Genomic DNA, 16,310 nt, shown 5'->3' on the forward strand with positions numbered 1-16,310 from the left:
ATTCTTTTATTTTTGAAATGTTGTTTTCCTTTCTTTCTGCCTTCCGTAACTCTGCAAAACAATTGCATAGCCACAGGAGTCCAGCTACTTCTAGAAGCAATATCTTAGCGTACATTTGTTTTTCCCATCTGTTTCTTTCTTTTAGCTAGTTTCCAATCCATGAAGGGCTCAGTCCTCATAACATACCAGAAAGTTTATTTAAGTTGAGCTTTGTTGAAGGACTTTGACAAAAGCCTTTCTAATGTCCTACATAATGCTCACTCTTTCTTCATTTCCTCTTTCCCTCGCTCCCCAGGCAGGGCAGAGAACAAATGCAATATGATGAAGTAAATGTCTGGGCAGCTCACAGGTAACACTAGGTAGGGATAATGGTGGGGACCCAGAGCAGTTTTTCTCATTCCTTCCTCGCTCTCTGTCCTCAGATGTAAAAGACAGAAGAGAGAGAACCTGCCTGGGCAGTGGACAGTGGTAATTAAAAGCTTAGGTGGCCATTAATACACATTGAGAAAGAGATATGGTTAAACAAAGGAAAAGTGTGTTTACAACTAAACACACCTCTGGCTACAAACAGTGTTGCCACCACCTGCATCAGTGAAGCATAATGTTAGATGAATTCACTGAACCTTTATAGCTTTCTGATGATGTTTCCTGCCCTTTCTTGTCACTCTCTAACAGCTTTCTGTCAACTAACAAAACGCTGCAGAGCATTCTTTTCTTTGCAATTCATGCACACATCACAGTGGCACAGAGGCAGAGCACTTTCTTTTTGTTATAAATGTGTTTCTTTTGAATGTTCTAAATGTAATGAAGTATTTCAGTTTGGCATTTTGGATAAGTTAACCTGTGCTGTTTCTTGCCAAAATTGCCCCAGGATCCCTGGGTAAAATGCATTTCTCTTTTCAGTCAATCTCAATAAGCAGCACATTATTCTCTGACAAACCACTTATTTTCTCTCCACTCTCACTTATTTATACACATGAGTTTCAGGTTGTTGTGGTAGTTTTAAACTCATGCTAGCATATTTGGGTTACAAAAATCTGGGCAATTTAGAAATGCCTGTATGTCTTTGTTGTCATTTAATAATCTGGAATGTAGTCCATGTGTGGTAGCTGGAGCCTTCAAGTCAGGTCCCATCTTGAGAAATTGGGAGAGGAGACTCTCCATGTGCTGCCCTTCAGGGGACATATAATCTAGCAGGCTGTCAAGAAACAAAACACCTGCCCCTCAGCAATACCCAACAGCTAAGCAGAGCAGCAAACCATGATGATGCCAAACTGACAACTTCCATGCAATGATGTAATCATGATTCATATGTGCTGGGGTCTGTACACACTCCCCCTTGTCCTTTGCATTCCCTCATGGAGCACAGCACTTTCCTTTCTCAGTCTCTGCAGCAGCTACCTTGTCATCATTGTTTGCACATCCTGCCTGGCTCTTCTTCCATTGCCTGCTTGCTTTCATGCATCACAAATAGAGCATGTGCCGAATCTGGAATGGAACGATGCAGCACAGGAGATTGGCAGAGAAGGAGCAGGCAGGAGATGGTTGAGGAGGAGTGTGAAAAGAGATGGAATGAGGTTAGAAGAGTCCCTGTTTTGGGGGGAATACTCTTTTGATGCTCAATCCAACCACTTAAACTATGTTGAAACAGACCCTGACAAAGTTAATAAAGGCAAAACAGGGATTGGTTTGAGAACAGCAAATATCAGTTATGTAGCATTCTGCAAATTCAAGGATGGATAGAGTGTATTTTATCTCATTTGTAGGAAAATAATAAATATTAATAGTTTACTAGCCTTTTGTTCATCTGTGAGGAAATATTGGTGTTGGTCACTATGTGTCACGTATGATAAAATCAGCTTTGATTTCATTAGAATTGTTGGGTAGAATCATAAAATAAACAGGATGTCTGGCAATCTGCCTAAGTGAGTGCCGCTACATGCATTTTGGACTTAATCTTAATAAAAACTTTTGGGGCACTTTCTAAAATGCACTTTTATTTAAGGGAACTCACTAATTAACAGTGATCCATGCAGTGATATCACACTTCATAGATGTTAAAGAATTCAGTGTGTTTCCTTTCTGATGTGCTCCAGTGGAAAGTTTCTTGATCGTAAACAGTCTGGCACCAGATGCCTCAAAATTAATAGACTATATGTATTATATATTTATTTTTGCATTTATTATTTTTATAAATAACTATTCCTCCTTTCCTCCTCACAACAACCCTGTGAAGTGAGTTGGCCTGAGAGAGAGTGACAGTAACTCAGCTGGTTTTTGTAGCTAAGACAGGACTTGAACTCAGGTCTCCTGGTTTTTAGACTAAGGCCTTAACCACTAGACCAAACCATTACTAACCTTTCTTTGTTGCATTCTACTAAAAAGCATTACATGAAAGTCTCAATTGACCAAAGCCACAATACATGGTGGGAATCAATATCATGGGGCCATTTGATGACACCCATAGTTTATGGAAGATTGCAACTTGGAATGTAAGAGTAGTAATCGGTAAAGCATGAACAGACAAATAAAAGGACAGAGAAAAAACAGAGGAAATTAACAAGAAGGATATATATCTGAACAAAACTCTCTGATTCTATGGTATAAGGTTGAATGGATCCAGGGAAATGAAGATGTAGGTTTATGAATGAAAAGCTAATATACCTGTTATAATGTATATGTTGGCATCAGCTAAATAGTTGTGGATCCTTATGAATACAGGAATATATGGCTGGTACTAGTTGCATGTTACATATTGGAGATACAAACTGTGTATCTTTCTGAATGAAGAAATACAGAAGGAAAAGTAATTCTGTTATGTGACATGAATGGATGATATGGGAAAGAATGAGAACAGTGACTCGTGAGTGTCTGATTAGACAAAAGTATATTTCTTTTACATATGTCATTTAAGTCTATTCATATGTACAGATGGAAAAATAATATGGATCAAAAAAGTGAAGTGATCACGATAAATGCTGGCATTTATTCTGCTCACTCAAGAGTTGGACAAAAGCCCAAAGAGAAAGAAATGAAAGTAATAGAAGAAAGTATAAGAATTGTGGAAAAGAAAATACAAATCCTTTATGAATAAATATTTTATTACAAGATAATTTTTTTATAAAGGATTTATTAATTCTTTATTAGAAGTTAGATTAAATAAGGAGGTGTAAGCTACTTACAGAAGAGTGAAAAGCAGTGTGTTACAAAGTGCTACCAAAGTATGTGGTATTATGCAAATAGGATACACAAAGTAGGATGCATAGAGAAATATTGACAAAAAAAGTGAGAGATGCATAGTGCAATAATAAAATAAAAAGGGTGTAAATGAGAATAAATGCTGCAAATAAAAGATTTTCTTACTTTCTTCAAATAATATAATGCTGGAACACCCATGGATGAGGCAAACGTGCAACTGGAGAAATATGAAAATATGAATGTGGCTTATACTTGTAAGGTGGCTGTGCAACTTAATGGGTCTATGTGAAGACTACATATAAAGGAAAAGTGAATAAGTGAATGGAAAAACCTACAGGGAGCTGAACAAAATTTGGAAATATATAAAAGTTTATGCTGGGCAAGAGATGTGCATATTGGATTTTTGCTGTTCAGCAGGTTATTGAGATAAGTATGAATATGATAAATAAATATTATTGTACATTTGTTGAGTTAGAGAGAATGTACGATAAAGTAAATCGGTTTAACTTATAAAAAGGTTTGAGCAAATGCAGTAGCTGAATATTGGTTGCTGAATGCAATAAGAATGGTGTCTGATGAAAGTATAACCTGTATTAGAATAAATGCAATTGTAAATGTTTCAATATTGAACAAGTAGTTGCCTTGGATGTTTAATGAATTCATGGTTAACTGCATACGGAATGATTGTAGTGTAATTTGAGGAGTGCAACTTGGATAAAAATACACATGTACTTTTGTATGCAGTTAATGCTGTATATTTGCCTGAGAATCTTAATGATTTGCAATGCCTATTAGACTGATTATATAATGCAATAAGGAGCATGGATATAAAATTAATCTCTCAAAGACCAGCGTACTTGTGTTAATTGGAAAATATATTAAACAATCGTGAATTATATATCAAAATTCATGGAGCAACTAGATGAGTTTTTGGGAACTGTGACAGAATATTCCCTACAGATGGAAAATGGATGGAGAAATGTTTTGTCATGTGTATGTTGGTAGAAATATTGTACAATAATACAGGTAATACATATAACTAAAGTATGTCTAAATTTGTCTAAAGAAATGAAATTGGTTATGTGTAAGAGTAAACTTCTGATCTTTATGTATCTATGGAATTGAGAAATATGTATGCCAGAAAAATAAATTGAACTCAGTGGGAATTGAATAGATACCCTAGATTCATTGTTCTTGCCTTCTTTTATCTCTATCTTTAATGTATAATTGGTTTTATTTTAAGTTCTTTGATTGACTGTTGTGAGCTGCCCAGAATCACTGAGAGTCAGAGAGTATTCAAATTTAATGAATTATTAAGTGTGGATAATCTAAAGTTAGATTCACAATCTAATACTAGTAAAATGTAATAATTCAAGTCTTAACCAGGGAACTAAGAATGATTAAGGAAGCATTTAAGAATATAAGCAGTATAAATTATTATTATTATATCTTTTATTCATTAAACATGAAACTTAGTCAGCTGAACATTTAAAAATGTATCACAAATATAACTGACTGGTACTAATGTTTGATATGAGTTGCTGCCAGCATCCTAGGTATCAACCATGATGAAGATAAACTGGGAGAAGGTTAAAAGACAATGTTATTTGAAAATTCCAGTCTGGTTATGGACTATTGAAGCATTTTCTTATCCTATAATATATAAAAAGGAACAAACAGTTAGATATGGTGAAATATTGAATGAAAAGGGTGAACTTAAATCTATATAAAAACTAGAGGAACAAGGTATAAAGATGAATTGGTTTTCATATGCGCAAATACATTCAAGGTATGATAAAGATTTTAAAACAGAAGGTTTCTATGATAAACTGACTGATTTAGATAAGATTTTGACAGGTACTGATGAAAAGGTGATTAAAAAATTGTATGGATATTTATTAGAAATTAAACTAGAAGAAGAACAAGTTAAAGAAACTATGATTGCTTGGGGGAAGAATTTTGGATATGGGATTGATCTAGAGAAATGGCAAAAATTGTGGTCTCAAAATTATAAAATGACAATGTCAACAGCATATAAAGAAAATTTGTATAAGAATAGCAAGAATGTTCAAGAATAAATCCGAAAAATGTTGGAAATGTCATCAGACACTTGGCTCATATTACCATATGTGGTGGACTTGTGCGGATGCTAAAAAATACTGGACTAAAATCCACACGTGGTTGGAAAAAATGACAAAAAGCATATAGACTTGAAACCAGAGATACTTTTATTGGGAATTTTACCTGAAATATATAGTAAAGATTTGAAATACCTGATTGTAAATGTATTAACAGCGGCTAGGATTGTATTTGCTAAAAACTGGAAAAATGAGAAAATACCATCACAGGAGGAAATTATTAAGAAAATATTGGAATGTGCTGAAATGAGCAGATTGACATTTGAAATTAGAGAACAGGATGATAAACAATTTTATAAAGTTTGGGATCTATTCTATCAATGGTTAGACAATAAAGTATAGTAACAAAATATGTAGATTTTTAGAAAATACTAAATATATAAAGATGTATTCTTTTCTTATTATATCTACAAAATGTTTTTAGGATAGATTTGGGATGATAACATGAATTGTCACAAAACAAATTAAGTAAAATATGATTATTTTCCAAAGCATGAATGAATAAAAGTATAGTCAAATGATTAATAATGATACCAATGTATTTAATATTGGATTGAAAATATGAGATCATATACAATGTAATTGTAATTGAAGACTACGAAATGGAAGCACAAAATAATTTTTAAACCAACCGGCACACTGTATGTACATATATGGAAGATGGCCTGATGTTTTTATGTTTTGTTTGTTTATGTTTGTTTTAAAAACCAATAAAAATTAAAAAAAAACATGATGAAGATGATAATGATGATGATTGATAGTCAAGACTGAGATGATGGACAACATAGGTTGAATAGAAATGTGAGTGGCTATATATATATATTTGTTTTCTTAAGTTTTCGTGGGTACTTACATGTATGGTATTCAGCTTTGTTCGGGTATTTTCCCACGTCATTATAGTTGTGCTTTTAAAGTTGTAGCAACGTTTCAGCAGAATCTCATCTGCCATCATCAGGCTTCTGTATTGTGTTCGTCTGTGAGTCAGACTTTCAAAGCCGTTTCAGTTTTAAATTTGGGTCTACCCTACTGCTGTACCAGAATGGTTTTTTCTTCATCCTAATTGGTTGGGAGTCTTGGTCTGTGTTTATTGGTCTTGGAGTTTGCTCTGTTCTGCTTGATTGGTGTTTCTAATATCTTCTGTCTGTTTTGTGGCTTTTTTTGTCTTGATTGGCTGGCAACATTGTGTTCCTGTATTGGAGGCTTTTAGTGCAGCGTGGCTCTGAGTAAATGGATGGCTATCATTTATTAGTTAGCTAGGTTTCATCTGGGTGCCTGGTTGGGGTGTGTTTGAGCTGGAGGTATCAGGGGGGATCTGTTTGTGCCCAGGTGTTTGCCTGGCTTGTGGTGTGGAGATTTTTTTTGTTTGTGAGTGCAGGCTTCCAGATAATTGACAGTCTGGTGGAATCATCTCTTCTATTCATGCTTTCAGGTCTTTTTTCAATCTCTATGGCTTCTCTGATAATTATGTATCTGGGGTTTTCTATAGTGGCTAGGGTTTTGGTGCCATTGAAATCGATGCTATGACCTGTGGCTTTCATGTGTTGGACTAGTGAGGAAGTGTGTTCCAGCTTTTTTACTGCATTTTTGTGTTCTTCCAGGCGGGTACTTATTCTTCTATTGGTCTGTCCAATGTACGTGGCAGGGCATGATGCACAGGGGACTTCATATATGCCTTGCTTTTCCAGGTCAATTTTATCTTTGGGGTTTCTTAGGATGGCTGCTATTTTTCTGTCTGTTTTGAAGGCAGTCTTGATGTGATGCCTGCGTAGTATCTTACTGCTTTTGTCTGTAGTACCTCTTATGTAGGGCAGGACAGCTGTTCCATAGGTCTGTTCATCTTCTAGGTCTCCATTATGTCTCAGTGTGTTTTGTGGATCAAGCCGGTGATTTTGCTTTTGTGGAAGCTGTTAGCTATCAGTACTTTAGTCAGGATGCATGGTTCAGTCTTTATGTGTGTCTTGTCTGCCAGGCATTTGGTTCTGGCAATTAGTGTTTTGGCCACAGAGTTTATCTGTGCTGGGTGGTAAACTCAGATAAACTCCGTGGCCAAAACATCCTAAGAAACCCCAAAGACAAGATCCAGCTAGAAAACCAAGGAGTTTATGAAATGCCATGCAACAATTGCCCAGCCACATACATTGGACAAACCAACAGAAGAATAAATGCACGCATCGCAGAACACAAAAACGCAGTCAGAAGAGAAGAAAATACTTTCTCCCTCTTCCAGTACCTTAAAGCCACAGGACATGAAATTAATTTCAAAGGAACCAAATTAATATCCAACACTGAACACTCCAGCAAGAGTATAATCAGGGAAGCCATTGAGATAGAGAAACACCCCCATAACATGAATAGACAGGATGATACCTCCCACCTACCAGACATCTGGAAGCTAGCCCTCATGAACAAACGAGTCCCAGCCATGAAAACCAACACCAGACCCGAAACCACACAGGACACCACCGCCAATCCCCCTCATCAGACCCAGGCCCAAGCCCATGCTATGAATGAAGGACAACCACCATCCAGAAAACAGACCACGGCTGCCTCGCCAGCTGTGGCACCCCCCGACCCTAAAACCAAACAAGCTGACACACACCAAGAACATAGACCCAGACTCCAAACTCGAAGCCAGACTAAAACCCAGAATGCTACATCACAGCCACCCGCTCAAGATATCACATCAGAAAACTCAGAAAATTACACCACAAGAACTCAAGAAGTTGCAACACAGCAAATGACCCAGGATATCACAGCACAAGACCAAGGATACCACAGCAATAGGCCTCACAAGGTCATCACACAACCCATTACCCAAGCCGTTACTACACAGGAGGCTAATGGAAAAGAGATCAAAATACAAACAACCCAGGAGATTACAATGTAGGACCCAGGATACCACAACAAAAGAACTCGCAAGCCCATCACACAACCCATTACCCAAGCCATGAAAACACAAGAGGCTAATGAAAAAAGATCACTACAAAACAAACGACCCAGGAGATTACAGCACAAGATCCAGGATATCTCCACAACAAAACTCACAAGGCCATCACATAGCCCATTATACCAACATCAACTCCATCAACCAATCAAGAGGCAGCAGCGCAGCCAACCAGCCCAGCACACCAGCCCCCACCACCAGTATTTATAGAGAGACGGCAGCTCCGATCACACACTGCTTGCACTGGCATGAAGCCGAAAGCACCAGCCTGAGGATGGCAAGTGGGACCTCACCGAAACGTCGCCAAGATACTCTTAATCTTACCCGGGAAAAGACCCGAATACACCTAGACCTACATACACACACACACACACACACACACACACACACACACACACATATGGATAAAAGAAGAGTGAATGGGTTGAGAAAAAAGCAAGATCAAGCAACTTGTGCTTGGATGTTAAGACATTTGTTAAAAAAGGAAGAAAAATCAATATATGAAGTAGAAATAAAGATACATTGTACAAACAGAAAGTTATTGAAAGGCATATGTTGTTGTAGACAAACTTTAACTCTGTGTCCTTTTATTATCTTATGTCTTTACTTTTTGGCTTACTATTTTTCTTACTCATTTTCTGTACTTTGCATATTTACCTTGAAATAGAACAGTGTGATGGACACACACACACACACACACACACACACAGAGATATGCATAAAGGCAAATATCTCTTTAATGGTAGTTTACACTGACGATATTAGCAGAGGCTAACGAAAGCTATATGGCATGCTATCTAAAGTAGGGAAAATGCTGATCTAGTTCATTAACTTTCCAAAAATTATATAGATAATATTTTAAAATATAAGATACATTCCACAAAAAAACTTCTATCCATATTCAGAATGGAATGTACTGAATGTTAGTTCTAAGAAGAACCCTGGAAAGTCCTTTGTTGTCATATAGAGGAGAGCAGGTAACTCCTTGATGGAATATTAAAGCATTAACTTAAAATCCAAGTTTTATTTGCATGCAGGTTTGCCACTTGGTGGCTGCAACATCAATTTGACAAATTGTTTGTGGGAATATCACAGACAAAGCTTTCATATCACTTATTTTCAAACCAGTACCTTTTTATGGAAATTGTGGATGCACTGAGGTGTGAGTCACAGCATGATGAGATGGTACAGCATAAGATTTCACATGATGACTGAGCATTAGTGCTTCATCAACTCAATGTTAAAGTGAATGAAGCCGCATTCTACTGACAAGCTAAGAGGGTGATTTCAGGATAGTTTTTAGGAGTTTTCAGCACTCAATTAATTTACTCCTGAATGGTTCAGTAGACTGCAAATGGACCAAAAGAACAAGCAATTCTATGATTAAAAAAGTGGGAAGTGTCAATTAATATTTTTTTACAAAACTATTTCCATGCTGTTTATGTGAATTAGCATACATCACTTTTGCATCTCTGCAACACATCCAGCTAAATACCAATTTTCTAATACTTTGCCAAAACTTGAACATGTGAGAAGTTTCTGCTTAATGAAACTTGCAATGCTTCACCCTAATCTTTTGTAAAATGAGGCAAAATTGCATTTTTGAAAAAAAAAAAAAGCAATTGGCAATGCAAGCTTCTCATTTACCTCTACTGTATGTATTATAGTCGAGGCCTTTGAAATGATCAGTCAGTTGAACCTGTAAGATGTTAAATACCCGAGGAAACGATATGCAACAATGAACCATTTCACCAACAGCTCTGTGCTCTCATATAATAGAGAGATCAATTTAATGAAAGAGGGCAACTTCTAAAATAAAAGCTTATCATTGGCATTCTTTGGGGCTAGTTGAAAACAGAACCTTTGACTTCTTCAAATGCAATAGCTTAAGGGATTGAGAGGGTGGGGAACAAATAGGGAGATGACATCTCTTAGGTTTGAAAATATATCTACACTGTACCTATTAACATTTGAACATTTCCCCCCAAACCCTCTACCATTTAAATAGATTTAGATTATGTAGATCAGCATGAATTCAACAGATTGACTCCTATAAATATAGGTATGAAAAGTGTAGGGTTGGGATTATATTTTAACAATCTTATTACAGCTTTGTGTTAGAAGAAAATGGTTTGTTTTTAACTTAAGATATTTTGCCTAGCATTTTTGTGAAATTGGAAAGCCTTTGCGCAGGCAATATGTGCAAAAGCTACACCTCTTCAGTTCCTTATTGCAAACTTCCCTATATTTTGACTTCTTTTTCACTGTTAGCATACACTGCTTTGTTAGCTAAATGCATTGTTCCCAAGCAAATCATTTGATTTTTTGTTGGTAAAACCAAGGAAACTAAAACCTGTAGATCTATAGAAATACAGATTGTATTTCAGCCCATTAAAAAAACAACAACACAATGATCAATTTCTTAGCTGTACCCCTATAAGGGCCTAATTATAGCACAAGTGTAGTTTGGAAACATCTTTTTTCTGCTGTGTTCCCTGACTTCGCTCTCATCTAATCCACAGCTCTTCAGTGACAAAGGCTTAAGTCAACCTTAAATATACCAGGATTAAAATAGTGTTCTCTCCTTAACTCTTAACTCCTCCAAGGGCAATCTCAAGACGCTTCAAATCTCTTAAGCTTTATTATATTTTATCTTAGAAGGAAGTCAGGTGATTGGCAATGACTCTAAAAGAGAAGTCACAGATCAAGGGGAAGGATTGTCAATGAGAATAGAAACAAACCTGCTAGTTATTCTTTTCTGCCTACTTAGAGATGGGTAAAAGGCATCCTAATTCAGCAGTGAGGTAAAGTTAAATTCTGGGGAAACTCTTGCACATACCAGGTTGTTTGTTGAGAATAAAAATGGGAAAGCAACATTGAGGCACATATAATTTAAATTTAAATTTTGCCAGGGCAACTGGAATGAAGCCCATTATTAGATAATCAGAAAAATGTCACAGAATTATTGTAAACTATATTTCACAGCTTGGTGTGTTGCATGAATTCAACCAATTGTGGCTACATAAATTATATTTAATACAATTTAGGATCCCAGCTTATGTTTGGGATGACATTTTACTAAGTTTAATTCTAAACAGAGTTGCCTCCCATTTTAAGATTTGGGGCTATCATTAGTCATATTCCAAGGGAAAGAAACTCTTCATTTGTGTCACCACACCTTGCAATCTACATACACGATCTTTCTGATAATAGGGATAATAATATTGTTCTATTTGACAACAACACTACATATCTTGAAAAATTCCAACTCATCAAGGAGTTACTGTTATTTTATATACAAATACTACACTGTTCTTATTAATGTGATCTTTACATTTAGTTAAAGGTTTGAATTTTCCATTGTGGTAAATAAATACAAACTTTTATTGAATTGGTAACTGAATGATTCAAGGCCTCTTTTATTGATATTTTTTAAGGATCAAGTTACCTCACATTTTTCTGTCAAATAAAGTGATATTCTCCATCAAAAGTATTAATTTTCCCTTCATATTCTTTGAGGGGAATTAGACAACTGAAATTAGACAACTAGTTTGCCCAAAAAGCATAATGTATATACATGTGCCTATACCATCCTAATCCTCTTCCCTTCCATCATCATTTGGGAAAAATCTGTCCCTTCCTTCCTTCCTTCCTTCCTTCCTTCCTTCCTTCCTTCCTTCCTTCCTTCCTTCCTTCCTTCCTTCCTTCCTTCCTTCCTGATATTTGGTCCACTTCTTCGCACACTTGCTGTTGTTGGCAAACCTTTCGAGCCATTGGATAATATATCCTAAACATCTTTGGCTATTATCCTTCTTTTCAAGTGCCTGTCTTAATTAGATTAATGCTCTTTGTCAGTCCCTTAAAATCTGTTTACAACTTTACCTTGAGATATAGATTGTAAGGTGGCATTTTGCTAGAAAGCAGAAGACCATTGGGCTAAACTGTATGGCTCTGGGAGAAATGCTTTCCATTCTAACCAAGCCCACTTCTTGGTTTGTGTTGCAACATCAACACAAATATATAAACATGAATACCAGTGACAAGCCACTGATAGCAGCTGTCTCTCTACATCTTACAAACACTTCTTAATGATATGACCAAAGTTATTGAAAATAAGCTCCCTAGCTTTCAGCAGGATGATGTGCCATGCCTTACCTCTTCCCACTAAAATCAATGGAATTTAAAAATACTGAGCATCAACTTCTTGTACCAACAGGTTTTATTCATTTGTTGCAGTAAAATAGATTTCAGATTTTATTTTTTTAAAAAAACCCTTCTAGCTCTTCCAAAAAACAAAAGAGCAGGAACGACTCACCTAAAATAGCTAAATCAAACACAACAGCAAAATCTATTCAGCTAAACAAAAAGCCACAATTTCATAGCATGTCCTGTATATCCCAGCTTGTAAACTAGCTGGGTTGAAGTATGGGCCACAGTTTCATGATCTGTTTTGTTGAATGTACTTTAAATTTGGCTCTCAAGGCTGTCATTTCCCCATCAGCACAGTCATGCTTGACAAACCAGGCATATTTAAAAATGGGAGCATGAGCCCATCAATCTTTCATACATTGTTTAGTTTAAGAGTTCATGGATACTCTTGGCATATTTATGTGATTTTAGATGGCAAATTAATTAAAAAGCCTGTTCCTTTTTTATGAAATTATGCTTGAGACTCAGTTTGTTTTGACTGCAAGTAAAGTAATATTCTATTATTGCCATTTCTGGAAAGGTAGTTGTCAAATGTAAACTTTTGCCAGTCGAGACAAAGCAGTTTCATATTGTTTCTATCTGTAGGAGACAACAATATGATGGTGTTCTAACTGACCATAGGAATACTAGCATGCATCCTATATCCAATACATACTTAATATTTTTTGTGGAACTAAAGAACTGTGTAAAAGCTGGAGTGCTGGTTTGACTAAGGGATGCATGTTCAGATGCAGCAGGCTATGAAGTCTCTTGGAGCAAGTCACTATCTCACCCTGATCTATGTACAAAGTTGTTGTGAGGCTAAAATTATTCTAAATTCATTAGAAGGTAGTCAATGTTGCTTTAAGCAAAATTCAGGAAGGCTCATGTTCTGTAGTGTTACATAAACACGTTTTGCTTGGGAAAGATCATATATTCCAGATTTAATTGTGCAAGCTGCACTCGACTGTGTAAATCTATGATAACATGTACCTGTTGCAATTAGTAAGCCACACATTTCTGAGAAACAAGATGAAACCTTCACATTGAAAGGGCAGTGAAGTAATTACTATGAGCTTGATTAGATGCAAGTGAACAATGTTCATATATCAGTGCAGTTCACTCTATAACCTTGGGGCAAGGCCAGTTACTAGTGTTATTCAGTTACATCATCTCTGCACTTATTGAGGGTTTCTGCCAGTCTGGTGGGTAAATAAAACTTTAATACTTTTTAAAAATAGTACTAAGCAGTAAAGAAATATTTCCTTTCATAATAAAGTAGGATAACAAAACAGGCCATTAATTAAATGCAGGCATAGTATGCAGAACATCTTATGAGCAACCCCTGGCACCTGATGTTTAAATGAGTGATAGGAAAGGAGACAGGAAACATTGCCAAATACAGCAGAGAACATGAGACTAAACAGAAAAGGAGTTTAACCTGCATAACTTTACAGTTTCTGAGGAAAAGCATGTGCTGCTTACTTGTTGCAATATTTATTCTCAGCATTCTCAGCATTCAAACACAGATCACAGAATCAGAAATCAGATCATTCAGCGAGAGCTCTAGTAATACTGGACAAGAACAATCTAGATTTAGAAATCTTAATAGATTTCATCTTAAAATTCTAATTCTTGCATCCATAAAGCTGTAAGGTACCAGGGATAAGCTGGCAAGCAATACATTACACAAATAAGTCAACACACTATCATCAAATGCAGTTTAGTATTCATACCAATGCATAAAAGGTTGTGAGGATTTTTTATTATATTATCTTTGGTGCTTCTCTTATACATAAATTGGTTTATTACTCTATTTTGGTGTCTTGAAGAGTCGGTAGAAAACTTTACCCCCAACCCTTCCAGTTGCCTGCCTATTTTCTTTTGGTATTTATTTTCTTTGCCCCTTTGATGGGACTTAAATCAAGCAGAAAGTATGGACTCACAACATCATGTAAACATATTTGAAATCCAATTTGCAAGAAGCAATTTAAAAAAAGGAGAAACGGAAAAATATTTTTCTGAGAAATTCCTCCAAATTCTTTACAAAAATCAATCCAAGAAACTGCAATGATCAGATACAAGAACTAAAAAGACTTTAATGATAAAGAAACAAAAAATGTAAAAGTTCAAAGACAAAGAAAGCCACACATGTTAAGTCAAACGTTTGAAGAGAAAATACATGGGTGTTTAAAATATGGCAGAAGGGTAAGACAAGCTTTAAAAACAGTACATCATTTTAAAGGGAGAAAAAACAGAACAAGATTAAGCAAAGGAAAAATTAGTTGGGAGGTGGATGCCCCCCCCCCAAAAAAAAAGTAAAATCAGCTGCTTGATTCCACATGGAAGGCATAGCAAACAAACCAAAAAGCGGGGGAAAGCTAGTCTCTTTTTTAAAAAAAAAACACCAAAACCAAAACCAACACAACAACAAAAAAATAATATTTTCTGGGTCACTGAAAAAAGTAAATGGAGGAAAAGCGGTTGGAGAGAAGAAGGGGAAAAAAATACTCACCAAGCAAGAAAATTTTCAGAAGTAAAAATGTCAAAGAAGAAGTGAGTGAAAGAAGACAGGGAAGGAGGAAAGAGGAAGTGAGCCACCACCAAGACACAGTAACAGCCCCGCAGCAGCCAAAGCTATCGCTCTTTGCCCGGGTAAGCAGCCGCCGCCAACTCTACCAAACTGCGAACACACTGGCAGGGCTGAGACTCCTGGCGCTAAGATGCCTTTCAGCAGAACGCACCATTCCTAGGGCCGGGAGGGGGTCGGAGGACCGCAGACCTCTGCAGCTTCCAGGCTTCTTGCCGGAGGGAAACCCCGCAAAGCAAGCCCGTCAAAGGACTCTTCAAAAAGGTGGAGGTGGGGATTGCTGGAAGAAACGAGAGGGCGTTGTAGGTGGGCGCCAAAGGTCCTGACTCTGCAAAACACCTCGTCTTCCCCCTATGCCTAATTTTGAAAAAGTCCGTTCCTGAAGATACTAGGCGGCGGGGAGGGAAACCGGGAGGGGAAAAGGAGGCAGAGATTTATTCGCTGAGGGCGGCTTGGTGCGATTCCTCGGACTTGGCAGCGGAGGAATCGCCCTTCCAACCTCTAGTCCTGCCAGTTCCTCCTCTGTGTCTTTTCTGTGACAGGAGGATTGGTGAAAGCGTCGGATCTTGAAGCGGGCGGAGCTGGGGGCCTGACGACGGGGTGGGGGGAACCAAAGGAAGCGATGCCCGCTGCGGAGGAGGGTCTGGTTTTTCGGAGAAGGGGCAGCGAAGTCGAACCTCTCCACGGTGTAAAAAGCAGCGTTTTAAGTGGGACTGTGCAAAACCGCCCCCTCCAGCAAAAAATACCCTATCTTTTGCCACCTGTCCTAATTAACAAAAAAAAAAAAAGATAATTTGGAAGAAAGTCACAGAAGTGGTTATTCTTGTTCTTATCATTTGTTATGAATTGGCCCAGAAGGAAAGATTGATACCCAAATGACAAAGGATGTGTTCTAGCACCACAGTGTAAATTCCAACATTTTCTTTTGTAACTGGTGCCGTTGCCTGCTGGCATATAAACACCCAGGGAAGGAATTTGCCCCATGACATAATCCAGATATAACAGTAGAAACACCAGAAGCTTTGTGCAGAGCTCCCTGGAAGATATTGCTGCTGCTCAAGGATGATAGGCTGGGAGAGGTTAATATCAAGACAGGAATCTTTCATGAAGACTCACTGTCACCACTGTTTGTCGTTGCACTGATTCCTCTGTCGACAGTATTGAACAAGTCAAGCCACGGCTGAGATGCTATCCAGCGGGTTCTGACCAGTTCTGGAGAACCGGTAGCGTAAATTTTGAGTAGTTCGGAGAA

At 37.2% G+C, this 16,310-nt stretch overlaps 1 protein-coding gene across 9 annotated transcripts in view; it reads right to left on the reverse strand.

Moving 5' to 3' along the window:
• The window catches only part of RALY (RALY heterogeneous nuclear ribonucleoprotein), a 258,358-nt gene extending 242,801 nt beyond the window's left edge, over nt 1-15,557 (reverse strand). For 4 of the 9 annotated variants that reach the window (XM_087929154.1, XM_087929153.1, XM_087929152.1 and 1 more), the window contains exon 1: nt 14,984-15,557. The gene's annotated coding sequence lies outside the window, so the exon portion shown is untranslated. The remainder of the gene's footprint in view (nt 1-14,983) is intronic. The other 5 variants (XM_087929149.1, XM_087929150.1, XM_026697636.2 and 2 more) reach the window with 2 other exon arrangements.
• Nucleotides 15,558-16,310: the final 753 nt, after the last annotated feature.

Source organism: Pseudonaja textilis, chromosome 3 (assembly GCF_049901715.1).
Source record: "Pseudonaja textilis isolate UNSWEBS1 chromosome 3, rPseTex1.2, whole genome shotgun sequence".
Taxonomy (NCBI): domain Eukaryota; kingdom Metazoa; phylum Chordata; class Lepidosauria; order Squamata; family Elapidae; genus Pseudonaja; species Pseudonaja textilis.